We start from the raw sequence: 15,562 nt of genomic DNA, 5'->3' as shown, positions 1-15,562 counted from the left end.
GTATCCATATGAAGCAATAATTTGCAATAATTCTTTCCTAACATGGTTGACCCATCAGTGCTAATACTAATTACACATGCACACATCTCAATGTAATCAAACGGTTTGTAGGCAAGGTGCTTGGACACCAAGGTGCTTGGACAGACGGGCTCCACGCCTCGCTCCACCGCCGGTTGGAGCTGGCGAGCATGTGCTCTTGTGGCCGCGGTGGCGCAGCGCCGGAATCGCGCTCCAGAAGCTCTCTGTACCACGCTGGCCACCAAACCGAGGAGGAGAACGAGAGATATGAGGTCAGACGAGACGGGGAGGACGAGGTTGGCGGCGGAGCAGTCGCCGATGCTGGCGAAGAGAAGGCAATGTCGAAGAGGAAGGATGGTTCTGAGGCGTTGATTCATTGGTTGAGAAGATGAAACAGATAACCAGGTGATCGCATATGTGAGCCTGGGGAGGGACGACGGCACGGCGATGAGGCAAAGTAGCGCCGCCCTGCCGGAGCCGAGGGGGGCGAGGTCTGCCGGTTCGATTCGCTGCACCAAAACGAGACAGAAAGCTACGTATGAGCTCGTGCTGGGATGGTTGATCACAGTGACATGATGCAAGAAGGAGAGGCCCACCGGAGAGAGAAGAACGTCACGACCGCGAACCGAATGACAATGCCGTGCCAGGCCGGGAAGTGACGGTTTCCTGTGATTTTTCCCCGAAAGGAGAGCGGGGAGAGCTATGCGATGTCTCCGGCGAGCTCAACGAGGAGAAGAATTTACGAGAGATAGATGAGAGCGGCGAAGTTTGACGGGAGAGGTGGGGGGAAGAGGAGGGATATGACGAGGCCACTCCTTCCACTGGGTCGAGCGGAGCATGCCTACCTGGATGTTGAGCACCTCGCGAGGGACTTGAGAAGGAGAGCCTCAGGCCAACTTCAACTCATAGACCCAAATTGACACGGATTTTATGTTTTTATTCGTTTGGGTTGGCAAACGCAAACGGACAAATCGACACCGCCGGACAAGCGGATACGGACGGTGCATCCGATGATGCTGACCTATTTGTTTTTTCTTTTATTCGTTTGGGTTGGCAAACGGACAAGTCGACACCGCCGGACAAGCGGATACGGGCAGTGCACCCAACGGTGCTGACCTATTTGTGAGGATGTCCGTTTCGGCATTTCATCGGACACAGCAGGGGCGGCAAGAAAGCAGAGCGCGGCCATGGCTGCCGGCGAGAAGCCGCGGATGGAGCTCGCCGTCCGAGCTATTGGCCGTGTCGCGCGCCATCCACGGCCCGACGCCGTGCCCACCGCAGCAGCAGCTCGGCGAGAGGCAGCAGCCCGACGCAGATCGGTCCCGGCTTGTCGCCGTGCCCGCCGCAGCAGCAGCCCGACGTGGCGCGTGCCTGGGTCGTCGCCGTCCACTCGACGGACGCGACGAGGCGGCCACCCGGCGCCGGCGCAGCCGCCTGCAGCACCTTGCGACGGCGAGGAGCGGCTGGGTATGGCTGTACGCGCCGCAGCCAGACCAGCCGGCCAGCGCTCGTCGGCCAAGTGTGGCAGAGCACGGGAGGGAACAAGCCATTGAGCTGCAGGGTGTGGCGTGGCGTGGCCTTCGACACAGCAGACGCCCGTCCAGCTGCAGGGCGTGGCGCCGCGGGGGTTCCAGTCCGCGAGCGCGGCCGCGCCCGCGGAGGTGGTGAGCGCGCGCTTGGCGTCCAGCAAGTAGAGGCCGTCCTTGTTGAGCCCTAGCGACAGCACCACCAGCAAGCCGGCATTGGCCGCGACGGCGAGCAGGCAGCAGGTGGAGGAGGAAGGCGCCCATGGTGCTCTCGGACCCCCTTTCGTCCAGCGCGAGCACCCGACGCCTGCTCCAGCGCGAGGGGAGGATATGGAGGCCATGGCGCGAGCTCCACCCGGCGCCAGCTCCAGCGCGAGCTCGGCGAGGTGCGCGACGGAGCAGCGCCGCCGGTAGCGGGGGAGGCTAGGCCGGGCCGGGGCGAGGCTGAAAACATGGGACCATATGGAGCTCCAGGGCCTGCATGTTGCCTTCGGGTTCAGACTTCAGAGGTAAATCGACAAAGCACTCTTAGAACAACTGCAACGGGACGATCCAAACGGAGGCGCGCTTTGCCCGGTTTTTGTCCATTTGGGTAGGCTGCCGGCTCCGCGTCCGTCCTGTTTTCTTTTTGGGTCGGCCGTGCGTCCAACACGGATGACCCATTTAATGTCCGTACATTTAGACTAAAATGGCCCCGGCCATAGATCATGCCAACGCCCAAAGTTCATGCCGGCACCATGCCAGTGGCCGGCATACATTACGGGTAGACGTGGAAGCCGGGAATCGGCCGCGTGAAAGACGCGCGCGGCGACTCCGGCAGCATCATCCAAGGATATGCTGACGAGCCCGTGCTGGCCGCGACAGCGGCAACGGTGGCGTTGACGAGCCCGTGGTGGCCAAGGTTTACCCCTAGGTACAACAAGGCCTCCCTTGTTGCCGTCTTGACCCGGGCATTGGTGTCTTCCTGCTGCGTGGCGACAGCGATGGCGGCGGCGGCAGCTGCCTCGCCCCTTGCATCTTGCGCGTGCCTCCGGCCCTTCCTCTTGGCCGATTCCATGGCCCACTCCTCGGGCGTCAAGTCCTTCTTCTTCTTCTTGGTCGGCGCTTGCCTTTGCCTGCGGGGGCGGCGCCAGACGAGGCGAGGGAGGCGAGGCTGGCGACGGCCTCGAGGTCGTCGTCCATGGTAGTGGGAGCGGGAGAGGCAGCGAGCGGGAGGGTTTGGGGAAAGTGGAGGGAAAAGGCGGCCACTTTGCCACCGATTGGCCGGCCAGGGAGGGGAGTAGGCGCGCGTCGCGCGCGTCCGTTTCGTGTCCGCGCCGACGTAAATCAGACTTAAAATTGGACCGAAAATGGGTCGGCAGACGGACAAAAAGCGGACGCGCGTCCGTTTGAGTTGGCGCGTTGGACCGGTGTTTTTGTCCGCGCGGAACCAAACAAACATGGGCGGACGAAATGGGTCGCCCGGTTGGAGTTGCTCTTATATCTTACTTAAGACGAACTAGAGTTAAACATGACTATTATTGTTTGTCCAATTTGTGTTCTATTTAGTTTTTTTGCTAATGAAACGAATATATTAATCAACCAAAGTCATTACAATCCTGTTGACACAACACGTCAACATAGTCAGCGGCAGAACGTAACCACACAGCAGTTTTGGGCAATGTTCTACCCATCAGCGCAAGAGAATGGCTGACTTTATTTTGGTCGCGTGTGATGATTTTTATTTCATGCTGGCGTGAGGCCAGCTGCTTCTTAGTACTCGCAAGCATCGCTGCTATCTACGATCTGTTCGCCTCAGATTCCTTGAACATGCGAACTAGCATAGCGCAGTCCGACTCCACAACAAGGTTCTCTGAACTCCGTGCAAGAGCGAGGTCAACCCCCTCCATGAGAGCTGCAGCTTCAGCCTCTAGGGCATTCGCACACCTTTGGATAAACCTGCAGGACATGAAGATAATGGATCCAGTGTGATCCCGGAGCACCATTCCGGCACCTCCTGTGCCATCCTCACCACTCCATGACCCGTCGATGTTCAGCTTGACCCATCCCACCGATGGCTTGCTCCATCGCTCCGGAGGGCGCCCTCGCGAGGCCGCCAGTTCATGTGTGCTGCTTCCTCGTCTTCCTCCGTAGGACATAATCGTTTTCCCTTTGGCGACGTCCGCTGTGGGATGTTGTTGAATATTAAGCAACGCTGCTAGATGCCTCAACTGGAGGTGCCGGCTTTGCATGGTACACCTCATTCCGTACGTACCAACTTCGCCATAGTGTCATCAACACAGGGAGGCGCTCATCATGGGTACATCGGTCAAGGAGATGGATAATCCACTCGGTTCCGGTGTTGACGACGGTTTCCAACTTGGGCATGGTCCAAAACTTGGTCATCTCCTTCCACAATAGCCGAGCAAGAGGCCATCTGCATAAGGCATGGAATGTGTCCTCTCGTTCCATACCACATAAAGCACACATGTCAGAAATATCGAACTTCCGCTTATGCTTATTATCAAGAGTAGCCAAAGGATTTGTGGCCACACACCATGCAAATACTCGTACCTTTGGGGGAGCAGGGCACCCCCACACTGCCTTCCAGACGGCACGCGTGCCGTCCGGTGCCCTGCTTGTGGCGCACATGGAAGTGCTTGTTTGCCTCTCCAGGACGGTTTTGTACGCACTACGTACACTGAAGATGCCGCGGTTGTCTGGCGCCCAAGATAGGACGTCCTCCAAACCCCGTGGGCTGGCCTTGATCGTCAATATGCACTCAACGTCCGAGACGGTGAAGTGTTGTTGTATAAGATCCACCCGCCACCGGCCGTTTCCATCCAGGAGCTCGGACACTCGCCGTAGCCGGCATGTGCCACGTGGCGTGATAGGCCTGTAGGTCATCGGTCGTGGTAACCACGGGTCCCGCCAAATGCGGATGCTTTCACCATTGCCCACCCGCCAAATTAGTCCTTGCTTGAGAAGCTCAAGGCCATGCTGAATAGCATGCCACGTGGGAGAAGCGTTTCCTGAAAATACAGTGTCCTCTAGGGACCCATTAGGATAATACCTTGCCTTTAGTACCTGAGAGCATAGGGAGGCCGGCCGGGTAAGCAAACGCCAAGCCTGGCGAGCAAGCAAGGCTTGGTTGAAGATGCGGAAGTCACGAAAGCCAAGTCCTCCCTTCCCCTTGGGTTGGATAATTTTCTCCCAGGCTCGCCAATGCGTTTTCCGTTGTCCCTGTTTTGAGCCCCACCAAAAGTTCCTCACCAGGCGTGTGAGATCATCGCACACCGAAGCAGGGAGTTTAAACACCCCCATGATATACGTGGGTATTGCCTGCAAGACAGATTTGATCAACGTCTCCTTACCAGCTTGAGATAGGGTGTCGCCCCATGCCATTATGCGCTTGGTCAAACTCGCCTGCAGCATCTGAAATTTTCCTTTATGCATGCGACCATCTGGTGTTGGCAATCCAAGGTACTTCCCTTCAAACTCCATTTTTTGTACCTGTAGCACTTGCCTGATCTCATTTTGTGTGTCCACAGGACAGTTATCACCGAATTGTACGGAACATTTCTGCGGGTTGATGAGCTGGCCAGTAGCCCGCGTGTATCTCTGGATGATGCTCTTGACATAGGTAGCCTGAGTAGTATTTGCCTTAAAGAACAGAAGCGTATCATCTGCGAATAAAAGGTGTGAAATTCCCGGTGCTCGGTTGCATATTTTGAGAGGTTGGTACTCCTGTGACTTCACTCCCTGTCGCAACAGTGCAGACAGTCCATCAGCAACAAAGAGGAACAAGAAAGGGGATAGGGGATCACCTTGCCGAAGCCCACGCGTCGGTGCAAGCGAATCCAAAATGGCTCCATTGAATTTAACTGAATATCTCACCGAGGTTACACATGTCATTATCCACTGAACCCACTGATAAGAGAAGCCCAACTTTTCCATCACCTGCTTCAAGAACCCCCAATCCACTCTGTCATATGCCTTTGATAGATCAAGCTTGTATGCACAAAAATTGTTCTCGGGATTTTTCTCATGCTGAAGAAAATGTAGACACTCAAAAGTTAGCAGGGCATTATCAGTGATCAAACGCTATTTAGTTGATTCTGAAAGGTGAAACCAGTACGGTGGCATATACCAAACAGAACCATGGCATGTCTTTTTTATGGAAGTGGGCATTCAGCAAGGGATTGCTATAGCAGAGTATTGATCTGATAGTCATATGTATATTATTTTAACCTTACAAAGTTACGAGTGAGTTAGAGATCACAAAGTCATGTTTAACTCTCTACAAGTGAACTCTGACCCATCCCTAAAAGATAGAGTAAACGAGGGAGTGAATCTTAGTGAAGTGTATTTACTCCACCAAATTTTGGCCGGACTTAGCCGACCCCTATATATATAACGGAGTAAAACTTATTTTTGGTTTATGCATTTCGTCGAACACTTGTCATGTGGCGAGATGGCCTGAACCGCCATAGTCGCCCATGCATCGGAGCTTGCCAAGCTTCACCTCGACGACCTCCTGTGCCTTAGAGGGGATGCCTCATTCTCATTGACGTCCCTTGTACCGGGCGCTTGCGTGGCCATGTCGGCACGGCCGTCGAACTCGAGGACGAGCACCACCGGGCTAGACGCCGGCAACAGATGAGTGGTCGAGGACCGAGAACGCTGCCGCGGCAGAGCGGGCAGGTGGAGTGCGAAAGCAACCGACGTCGTGGAGATGGAACAACTGCTAGAGCTGGCCCTGGAGCTCTGGTCCACCACGGCCATCGCCGCGCCGGTGGCCTTCTTCTTCTACCACCTCCTCAACTCGTCGCTATCTGCCGCATCCGGGATCACCCCCCCTCTCCCGGTGGCCACTGCCTTAGCAATCATGAGAGTGCCCCCCGCCTCAACACTCTTCACCACAAAGAGCCGTCAGCCGCAGTGTGCAGACCGGCGCATCTCCACCAGCCCAACATACCATGCGAGGTCCGGGCACTTCCCGGAGAACCCGACAAGTACCCGGTCCAACAGGTCCACCGCCCCTCTCCTAGCCTGCGCCTCGGGGCGCCTGCACTGCTCGAACATCTCCCATGCCTCGTCGGGGCCGCAGGCGCCGCGGGGAGCGCCGCGCGAAAGCAGTCGACGGCGAGCGTGTAGCGGCCGAGGCCGCGGAGGAGCGCGCCCCTTTGCGAGCAATGCGGCTGGTTCCCCCGCGGCGAGTGGAAGGCAGAAATTTTCTTCCAGACATATTTACTCCTCGGATGCGGCTCAGAGTAACTTTTTTACTCCTCTATACGTACATCTTAGTACTTGGGCTAGGTCGGGTTTAGAGTTAATTACACCACTAATGCTTAAACTTGACGTGGAAAGTCACTTTAGTGCTAAAACTTGTGGCATATATTGAACGGGTACTAGACTTGGCTCAGGTGTACATATACGGCGCAAATCCCGATCGTATTTGGCTGCGGCGCTGAAATGGCACTACCAATGTGTATTCTGCCGACGTGGCAGTGAGTGGGTCCCACATGTCACCTGGCAGTACATATTATTAATAGCTGCCTATGTGGCATCGGTCGGGTCCCACCTGTCAGCCAGAGGAAGTAAAATGTTGTTGCCTCATGGTTTGAACATGCGACCTCAGTGTTAAAACGTGTGTCGATAGCCACCCGGCCGAATGAATTTTATGGTGTTTAGCCTTAAACAGAACACTGCCGTTGTAGCCCATTTTCGGTGTTAGTTTTTTTTTTCAGAAATTGCAAAACATATGTAAATTATAATCATGTGTTTTAAATATTAGATATAAAATTAAATATATTAAATTATGAAAATATTCACGTACTACATTTAGAAAATATCCATTCACATATGATATATCCATATAATTAAATTATGAATTTAAAACTTTCATATAACAATTTACATATTTAATAAAAATAAGAAATTATTTTTAGAATTTTCCATATATTTAAATAAATTCTCATATGAGTTTAAAAATTCGTGATTTTAATAAAATAATCATGTAGTGTATAAAGGTATTCAACCTTTAAGAAAATTTTCTGTTGTTTAATTTTTTTCACGCGTTTTAATAAAGTTTATGTGTGTTTCAAAACATATTCTAATTTAATGAAAAAATATGAGTCTAGTGGGCACACAAATTGCAGATTGTCAATTGAACAATATTTAAATTATGCAACCGTTTTTATAATTCATTAATATTTTTTAAGTTCAACCAATATGTTTTCATATAATACGTGATTTCTTTAATTTATGCTACTTCCTTTTTATTCGGATTAAAATTTTAATGTATGATATTTGGTTGAAAGGATATAAATTATGTGTATGCACTTAGGACATCAAAACACGTTGGTCTTGTAGCCATGCCGCGCGCTTTGGGAATTATATTTTTGACGCACCGGGAAGATTTTGGTAGCAGGTTCGAACGCGCGCTAGTTCCTTTTCCTTCAGATTAAAAATTTAAATTATATTGTTTGGGTTAAAGAATATTAAGAGACAGTTTGTGTCCATATATGACAATTAAGTTCGTTGGGTTGTTTGGCTAGCACCATCCGCAGGTTTTGACGAGATCGTAGATTCGAAACCTGAAAAAGCTGCGTAGAGTAGCGGTTTTTTACTTATTACTAGTTGAATGCCCGTGCGTTGCCACGGCATAAAAAAACAATGCTTAAACATATATTCTAATTAAAAAAGTGTGTTGTAATCAATTGTAGTTTTTCCATACAACAACAAAATCATTCTTTGACCCCGCTCATTTCCCCCTCGGCAATTTTCATATCTCGTTATCGGGCATCTCCTTGCAAGAAGATAATTAAAGTGTCATCTTTCTCCCCTACCCTTCTTCCTTCCACCTTCATTATCGTCACCATCTCTAAGCATTGCTTATAAATCCTGTACTGGTACAAAATATTATTATTTCATCAAAGATTCTTTTGATGCTCTTTTTGACGGTCAGTAATTTGAATAGGCGCATGCAAGAGATGGGACTGTCGAAGAGGTATGCGAAGAGGGTGACATGCGAGGAAAGGTACAGGCTCGCACCCGCGACGCGCCCCGCGCGCGCGTCGCGGGAGAAACCCTAGCGCTGCCGGTGGGCTGCCCCTCCTCCTCCCTCCTCTCCCTCGCCGCCGCCAGAGAGGGCGCGCCAGGGCGAAGCCTGGTAGGCGTCGACGGTGGCGGGGCTGCCTTGTCTCCTCAGCGGGGGCCTTCGGTGTGGGTCGAGGCGGCTGCCTGGGATGCAGCGCTGGCGGCGGGCGCGGCAGCGTGGCGACAAGCTGGAGCCTGCTGGCGGCGGCTTCGTGGCGACGGCGTGACCAGCGTGGCGGTGGCGGGCGTGCCTTGAAGTCCTGGTTCCGTTGTTGCCGTCTCACCTCCCTCGGAGGAGGAGGTCTCCGGTGACTCCAAGCAGTTCGTCCTCGCGTATTTATAGTGGCTTGGTAGTCGTTGGGGTGGTGTGGCGGTGCCCGGCACCTTTGTATCTCGTCTTGGGTGTGCGTGTCATGTGCCATGGTGGCGTGAGTTTGTATCATGGTCCTTGTGGTTCGGTGCTTTATATATAAAGTCGGGGCGCAAGCCTTTTTCAGTAAGAGGGTGACGTGCTCGAGTTAGCTCGTGATCTCCCATGACGGCGATCTTACAACCGCTATCTACACTCCATCTCTTTCTGAGATAAGGGAGAAACTGGAGGAGGCGGCGCCACAACAAGAAAGGGAGTATGGAATTTCCTGAAGTCCATTGTGTGATCAAAACAGCCTTGTACATATACCTTCTGCAGTTCTCCGAATAGATGATGATTCTATTATGTCATATGCTCTTACATAACCACAAAAAAGTATTCCTGGAAGTTGAGCCAACCAGACACCAAACAATACAGCGTGTCATCCGGTGCTTGCACGCCAGACCTCGTACCTGCTCGGCTGCTCGCTGCATCTTCCCATAGGGGATAGGACTACTGCAGTTTAGGATAGTTGATGCTTTTTTCATCTTACTTCAGAACTTTATGCTCCTGCAGATTGTCGAGTTTTTCTGTTGTAGCCATTAATATGCCATACTGTTTATGAATCAAAACTTATGGTATTTGCAGGATTATTTGCTTAGCCTTTTTTATTTGTGCTCCCTTTGTGAGCTGTACTCCGGATTACAGACTTTGTATTTTGCTGAACTTGTTTAATAATAGGGCCGCATGCATTTTTCGGATGCAGAGGCTGGGGGATAACCTCCTTTTCTAAAATAAATAAAAAAGGCAGGTGCTGTATCTATTAGAAGAAGAGAAAGACACAAGGTTCTGGCCAAGCCCAGTTATAGAATACAGTAGTCAAGATTAGCCACCATCATCCTGAACACCTCTGACAAAAGCCAGCTTTCTCAATCTCATTATCTCCTGGATCCTACAGATCCTGTCATAAACCCCTAAGCATTTATGCTAAAAAACACGCATTTCTATCTTTCGAAATCTGCCAAAGGGTGTAAGAAAAAAATCCACGTACTTGTCAAAGGTAAATTTTAGCCATTTATTTTGGAATGTGTTCCATTCATCAAGCTGATTTGCCTCAATGTCAACAAGCAAGTTGATGAACCAAGAAAAATGACCTTGTGTAGCATCCTTTTGGCAAGTGCCGGTATGACGCAAAGCATATTCTTCTTAGCCTCAACGACAAAGTCTTAGAGTTTCTTGGACTCTTCTGTTGCAATCCAGTATTCAGGGAATTAATTACTCTGTTCCAATAATCCCTAGTTTAGTGCATAAAAAATATACCTTAAAAAATTCTGAAGTGTGACTTGTATGGTGGCACTCATAAAGACAGTAAAGGCTGTCAAGCCTAGCCAACCTTCGAATCAGGGAGCTTTTGGAAATCAGATGGCCTGCATAGACAAGAAAGGGTAAATACATCAGTGGTGTTGTAAGAAAGATTAATCATAGGTAGAGTGGCAATTTGAAGGAAACAATAGCCTACCATACAATGCAAAAAGAGGGACCCTGTAAAAACACACGAGTTCATCTTGCGTCTGCCTTCATAGATATGAGAAAACTTCTGGGCCATCCACAATCTCTTGAAATCGGTAAATGACATGCAATTTTTTTTTACCAAATACTCCCTCCGTCCCACAATATAAGACGTTTTTGCAATCTAACATAGCTTGCAAAAGCGTCTTACATTGTGGGACGGAGGGAGTAGAATACAAGGATGCTACTTATTTAACAATAATATGAGCAGAACACACCTACCAGAACTGTGTGCCAAAAAATTCACCTTGGCATAATCATCTAGTCGCTCGTTAATATCCAACTTGAAAGGAGGAAGATTCGTAGTTACAGTCGATGCCAAAACCTGAAATTGACTGATATTGTTTTGTGAAATGGACTGGCCATTAATTCAGCAAAATACCCCATCCAAGTCTTGACATTTACAGTTATTACACAATAAACTGGCGGGGTGACAGACCAAGAATCGCTGCTGGTTCCTTTACACCCAGTCTTTGCCAAAACATGCGCACATGCAAGCAGTTTAATTTCTAATGATCCCCCCTCACACCTAAGCAATATGCTATAGAAGATAGTTGGCTATGTCACTGAAAGATCCTTCATTTTTCATTTTTTGCAAATCATCCACACCACATCCTGTGTGTGGTTGAATATTACCAATCCTTAATTAACAGCTATGTACCATCTGCATGATTTCATTTTTCATTTTTCATTTTCTACATTAACAGTTATGTACATCTGCATGATTTCAGTCAATAGGATTTCACATGACCAAACATAAACAGATTCAAATCAATAGATTTAGACAAGTAACAAAGCTATACTCGATGCTCAATAAGAATAACCATACCTTGGGATCCTTTCCATTCAACAGGGTCTTTCCAGTACCAGGAAGCCTATATAGCAACTTAAGTACTTAACCTTTACATGTTTAATGCCCAATCTACAATAGTCTTTTAGCTGCAATCTACAGTATTTAGTTGTGAGTAAAAAATATCATGTGTTACTGATGGTACAAAAAATAAAGAATCAGGGATGATACATACTGGTTTACAACATGAGGAAGCACTCTTGAAGCAAATGCCCTACGAAAAATATCTGTGAATTCAGAACTTAACTCACCTATCCCCAACATGAGGGGAGCTCTTTATCTTTGAAAAGCTTGTTGCTAGATGCTTCCTTTTGGTTGATAACCTACAGCAGTTTAACGGGTCTTATTATGTTGTTTCCACAAGCCATACGAAATTCTCATGTCACATAAACAATAAATAGAACTGCTGATAACAACATATAAAACATGTTTGGTTCGGGCAACGTAACGTATTCAGTTTAGTGTATCCGGAAGCGTTGCTTCCGAATATTTTTACGTAATACCTCCTTTGTTTAGTTTGTGGAATCGAGTCCCGATTTTAACCCGTCCGGTTCGTGCGGTTATTTCAACTCTGCGAAGTGCCATATCAGAAAGCACTGTTACGGAATACATGGCGAGGGAAACCAAAGCTGGCTACAGTTTCGAAAGTCGCTGTATTCGGAAGCCACACTTTTTGTCCAAACCAAACACGTCGATAAGTTATTGAACCTTGATTCCTGAATTAGGAGCAGCCTCAGATATGCTGTGTGTATCACTTGACAGAAATCCTCTGCCCAGCCTCTCAAAAGAAAATCATCTGCCCAACAACGTGGAACTTTCTAGACCCTCTAGCGAACCTTGATCGATGACACATACAAAATTGATAACGATGAAAAGAAGGGAGATAACCTCAACTCATAGACATAATTCTAACTGATTATGCTATACCTGATCCATAAATCTCTTCCGGATTATTGGGCATCCAACTGCAAAAACACAGTAAATAAAGCATAATTGAACCTGTAGTCACAGACAGACGGATGCGCCCTGGTGCGTTAGACATCGAGGGGAGGAAGATATGTAGGGAAGAAAGGCCTTCACCTTCGGTGGCTAACGGCGCAGCCACGAGGTCACCACACCGAGCTGATGCTTTATCCCAGCACTTCATATTCCTTCTGATCCTCACCTTGGTTGCTTCACAGTCGCCTCACCGCCGTCTTCATGCCTCGCATGGACTGTGGGCCAAGATTGAAGCCGTTGGAGAGGTCAAATCTCGAGGGAGAGGGAGAGGGATGAGGACAGGAGTGGAGGCCGCTGGGAAGGTCGAGGCTCGAGGGAAGGGCGGACACGCTGGGTACGATACGACTGTTCAAGCGGCAGTTGCGGATCGAGGAGGGGAACGTGCGTGCGTGGGTCGCCGCTATTTTCTTTTCTCGTTTCTCTCATATCGCCTCCTATGTTTATGCTGGAATTTTCTTTCTGTATGAATCGCGCACGATGCGGTGGAAGTTGCGAGCGCACGAGGCGGGAGTAGCGATCGCGGGGGTGAGGGAATAGGGAGGTTGAACCATCACGACGTTCGATTCTTCTTTAATAGTAGAGATTTCTATTATTTGTGCTCTTTGGCTGACAGGTGGGACCCAGCCGATGCCACATAGGCAACTAATAATTTTATTGCTAGCTGACACATGGGACCCACTCGCTGCCACATGGGCAGACTACAGATATACAGGCAGCCGTATACAATCGGGATTTGCATCGTATATGCACGACTGAGCCAAGTTCTGGCACTTGTTCAATGTACGCCATAAGTTTTAGCACTAAAATGATTTTTCACGTCAAGTTTAAGCACCAAAGTGTAATTGACTCTCGGGTTTAGAGGACTAAACTCAGATATTTACTCCTCTATAGTCAGATAGGATCGGTTAGAGTTGGCCTTAATAGGTTTACTGAAGTGAATATCTAGAACTTGTGAGGAAATGGAGAAAAGGCACGAAGCCTGGGCGAATTGCAGTGACCTGGCATGTGACATGCCTGCATCTTTTTGCAAGAGATCATTAATGTAGCAAAAATGCTACACGCACGGAGTCTTACGGAGCTGCGACGGACCCCTTCCAACTTACTCCTAAACTCCCCCCATGATTTTCATGGGGATGGGGTCCGCTTCATCTCTTAATCCCAATCACAAGTTTCCACGTTAGCACATCCTGTAAACGTCCGTGATAAAACTCCGTGCGTATAGCAAAGCTCTTAATGTAGCACAGATTACCTGGCAACTACACATGTTTAAAAACTTTCTGCAGCCCATACAACCAGTGGCGGAGCTAGAGGGGGTTGTAGCCCCCCAACCCACCACATAGCTCCGCCGTTGCATACAACTGAGCATGTTGTTCTCAATAGTGATGGCCAGTCTCTTGCTTATACGAGTATCTTGTGGCCACTAGCCATGTATGGATTTTGCTTAAAAGCATACTAGAATAGTATAGACGCTGACATAATTCTAGAGATCTAATTTTAGCCTAAGCACATAGATGAAAGGATGATATGCTTCTGTACCATGTACTCTGTTTCCTTTTTTACTTATGGCTTGATATTGTAACAAATAACAGTAAGATATAAACCTCCGACTCTGAGTATGAGTTCATAACTGTAGGTGTTTCAGCAAGTATTATCAAGATTACTCAAGTCCATTGATATAAAAATGTTTAAAGAAGCATAATAACATTCTAAAGGAATCTTTGCACACAGGAAGATTAATGATGGAAAAATGATAGTACATAAGAATAAAGAGAACAAACCTTATTCATTTTGAGACAACATGGATACATTCCCATTGTATTTATGGTTTCTCCCGAGTTGAGAATGTTTTGTTTTCATCAGGCTGATTCGTCTCAATTGACATGCATATACTAGCAACTGTTTCACCTAAACCCACTTGTGATCGAACCGTGCATTTGTTTATAGACTGTTTGGTTGATCTCAACAATTCCCTCTCTACCCGCTAATGACATGTTCTGCCTTTCTTGTACTTCTGACTTGCAACTTCATCCGCGAGAAGGGCCGGCAAGGTGCTGGTCGACCGACGGTCACAATTCTGTTGTGTGTGTGCTGATGATGATGATTTGCAGGTCTTAAAACCAAGCATCGGGTCCTTCCCCTATCTAGGTCTGAGGCTATTAAAAGCAAGAAAATAGAACCATCTCGACGAGCTTAGGAGCAAACATGTCATCAGCGGCAGGAGCTTTGCCATACTGGAGAACAAAGAAGATGAACTTTATCTAACGGGAGAACCATGAACAGGGAGTGCAGAGAGGAGAAAAGAGGCTGAAGATGCGTGCGGTAAATTATAGATTTAGTACAAAAAATATTTTCTATCTGAGAATGGATTTCTTTTCAAAACTGTTGAGTAAATATGAATATTTTACTGGTATGCTATTGGGTTTCAAATCATTTATTTATTTTGTACCCGTTGCAACGCACTGGCCTTTTTGCTAGTTAGTACATAAACAAAAAATTGGTCATGTGGACGTTACCTCAAAGATGCTGGACCGAACTAGTGGGGGCGTGTTTGGTTGGTCGTATCGATTTTGTTTGGAGTGCAGGCGTTGCTGAGTTGGGCTTGGTTGAGGGAAAACAGGGAAAAAACCATCATCCGCATCGCGTTTGGTTGCCTGCATTAGGGGATTGGTTTTGGCATGATGTTTGGTGTCTTGCATTGTCTCCGTTTATGCAACTACACGGTGTTTGGTTGCACATAGGCTGCAAGGTGTGCTAACCTTATACCCTATGTGGTGAGCGTACTCGCTATACTTTACACACGATCACATCGAGCACACCAACGCCACATCACTGCAATGGCAACAAACTGGATGATGATGATGAAGTTCTTTATCCCAAACTGACGACCCACCTTGCCAACTTCAACACTACTGCATGCCTGCTTGAGCACGACCTTGGAATAAGCATCTTCTATCGCCTGCATAGTCTTAAACCCTCGGTGGCAGCCATTCTTAAAACGTGACTGAGGGAGTCCTAGATTAGGGGGTGTCCGGATAGCCGGACTATACCTTCGACCGGACTCTTGGACTATGAAGATACAAGATTGAAGACTTCGTCCCGTGTCCGGAAGGGACTTTCCTTGGCGTGGAAGGCAAGCTTGACGATACGGATATGTAGATCTCCTACCATTGT

The 15,562-nt window shown here is 48.6% G+C and overlaps 1 pseudogene; it reads right to left on the bottom strand.

The window, feature by feature from the left end:
• Positions 1 to 9,960: 9,960 nt before the first annotated feature.
• Positions 9,961 to 15,353, bottom strand: LOC147966706 (uncharacterized; annotated as a pseudogene).
• Between the last annotated feature and the right edge of the window lie 209 nt (positions 15,354 to 15,562).

Source organism: Triticum urartu, chromosome 6A, assembly GCF_056163025.1.
Source record: "Triticum urartu cultivar PI428250 chromosome 6A, HENAU_Tu73, whole genome shotgun sequence".
In the NCBI taxonomy this organism is placed as follows: domain Eukaryota; kingdom Viridiplantae; phylum Streptophyta; class Magnoliopsida; order Poales; family Poaceae; genus Triticum; species Triticum urartu.
Note: the sequence above shows the minus strand (reverse complement) of the source record. Positions and strands in the feature narration are given on the sequence as shown.